Below are 3,004 nucleotides of genomic sequence, written 5' to 3' on the forward strand. Positions count from 1 at the left end.
GATTTTGGTTTTTGGACGGTTACTTTTTCCTTTATACAGGATGATCCAGGGTTAAACGGTCAGACTGAAGGAGCTGAAACACCTCTAAACCCCCTCTTTAAATCGAGATTTTGATTTTTTTTTTTTAGATTATTTGCAAATTCAGGGCATAAAAGTACAGGAGAGTACAAATTTTTATGAGATTTGGTTTACAACCGTTCCCAAAATTCAGGAAAAACGTTTTACTCTCCGAATTTTTTTTTTGGGGGGGGGGGCCGTAGCTCCAACTGGGGGCACTTTTGGGAAAAACTTTATGTGTGAAAAGTTATTCAGCCGCATATTGCATCTATGTATGGTGATAAATGATAAAACAGTGATCCAAAGATGAATATTTTTCAGTTTTATTTTTTAAATAGATGCTAACGCATTTCGGGAGCCTCGTCCCATCTTCAGAGCATTACCTAAGCAGAGATTTTTAAGAGATGAGAGAAATAAAAGTTAGTATGTATAGTTAAAATTATAATTAATATATAATCCGCACACAAAAATTTTAGTGGTAAGAAAACTAAAAATAATAAGTTAACAATCTTTCTTCCCTTTTCGGCTGAAATCAAATTTAACAATTTAACAATTTTTATCAATATTAACATTGGAGGCATTGACGAGGCCATTGATGACGTTAGTAGGAAAAGGAACGTGAGTGAAAATCTCCTAAATTTTTGAACTTTTAGTAACATGTCAAAATAAGGCAGCTGAGTTGCAGTCGAAGCAAAGCCGCTTTTTTTCGCCCTCTTATTTTTTACTTACCCGCTCCCTATGGGTAGCGAAAGTATTGTTTTTCATTAAAGTAAGGCTGAACAAAAGAGGGCGCGGAGTAACGAAGGATAAAGCAGAGCCACAGGACAGGACCTCGCTCCTTTGGCGAATGAACTTAACTCGATGGTCACAAGACCCCTGGAACGCATGAAGCTCTATGGAAAACAGGGTTCATCTCGGAATGAAGTTACACCCTTGGGACGAGGAGGCACGTTGGTAGATCACTTAATCCGGGTAAACAAGACAACAATAAAGGCTGATAAGATGCGAGGAAGGAAAAAAGGACAGCGCGGAGGGGCAAAAAGCATAGCCGCCAACAGCCTTTTGAATGCCGCATGAGGTAATCACACTTCGCTCGAGCTGCCAACTGCAAAAAGGTCACAATCTCCGTTACACCGTCTCATATTTAAATGCTCGAGCGCAGGGTTGCCAATTAGGTTATTAACCTATTATCCCTCCCCCGAGGGTGCAACCTCAGTTCTTGGATTCGCTTGTCACTAGCACCTCGATTTAGTCTGGGACAATGCTTAAGTTCACTTTTTTGTTACAATTTCTCCCCACTCCATGACCGTCAAAAGTTTAGAGATTTTTGTTAGATTTTTTCAAAAGTTCCGAGAAAGTTCCGGAACGTGCAAAAGATCCGGAACATTCCGGGAATTTTAAAAGATCCGGAACATTCCGGGAATTTTGAAATAAAAGATCCGGAACATTCGGGAATTTTAAGAGTTCCGGAACATTTCGAGAATTTTAAAAGTTCCGAACATTCCGGGAATTTTAAAAGTTCCGGAAAAATCCAGGAAAATCTCAAAAGTTCCGAAATTCGGTACAAGTTCCGGGAAATGGGAGCACTGGTCTGGGAACACAACGAACTGAGAAAGAAAGATTGGAAAAAACGATACATAGGAGAAGAGCACGATTCAACAGGAATTCATGTGCGAACCAATGGGCCAACTGTTGATTTGTTGCATGCACTTCAGATTAATGTGACGTTGTTCCAAATGTTTTTTCCCTGTTCTTGTTGCATTCCTGATTCCTAAAATTAAGAAACTACGAGTCTCGATTGCAGTGGCGAAGCGTGAATGATCGATTATCAATACTTCCTGATTAAAGCTATGGTAAAAAATCGATTATTAAGGTGTTCGTCGTGGACACCCTGATGATCGATCCTTTTCCGTAGGTTTAAACGGCAAATCACTCGATACATCGCAAACCACGTCACGCCACTGCTCGATTGGATTGCTTCATAATCTAATTTAATTTTTTTGTAGACAAAATTGGAAAGCGTCTAAAAAGCGAACCAATCACACGTGCGCCGACAGTTTTGAAGGAGGGATACTGGCGTGCGTTTGCGATACATCGATAGTTATGCCATAAAAACCTATGGTAAAGAATCGATTATTAAGGTGTTCGCTGCGAACACCCTGTTTATCGATCCTTTTCCATAGGTTTAAATGATAGATCAATCGATACATCGCAAAGCACGCCACGCCACTGCTGCCGTGATAGCGAAGATAGCAGTAAGTGCATGCTGAGATGAACCTCGAGACATATAAAAGCATGTGCTAATCATGGCTGAAACAGAACTGCACTTACTGCTCTCTTCGCTATCATGGCTGTATGGTGCACAGGGGCGCATACAAAATTAGAATGGAATGGATCCCTGGTGCGCACGTGGAAGCAAAAAGCACGCGCAAAAACCACCCAATACTCCAGGCACCAAAAGTATCATATGTCTGCAGATCTTCCTGTAGATGTGACTCATTTCCAAATGTGATCCCTCTCGAATTCAGTTTTGCAATCTGATCACACCGTCACACTCACAGCTGCAAAACAAAGAAACAGTGCTCTACAATTATCTGTTCAAAACGCTGTTGCATCTTTCAATTTCAATCTTCTATCGGCCATAGATTCTTGGTTAAGATTACCCTAGAGCTAGCCCCTATACGAATTAATTCAACCCATACTCTTCCGCTTAAGGCCTTTTCTCCATGGGTTTTTTCATGGGATTTGTTCGAGGGAAAAATCTCACTTGCAGGTTGGGAAAAATATTGAGTTAGTCAATACCAACCACGTAACCAGGTAGAGCCATTGTAAAATCCTAAAAAAGACTAAAAGATGAAAGAGAAAGAAGAATTTTTGCTGTTTTCTTTAACTGGGAAAGAGCCCAGAAGTTTAATTCCTACAATTCTAACTTGGGACAAATCCTATG

The sequence above is a fragment of the Bemisia tabaci genome, chromosome 4 (genome assembly GCF_918797505.1).
Source record: "Bemisia tabaci chromosome 4, PGI_BMITA_v3".
Taxonomy (NCBI): domain Eukaryota; kingdom Metazoa; phylum Arthropoda; class Insecta; order Hemiptera; family Aleyrodidae; genus Bemisia; species Bemisia tabaci.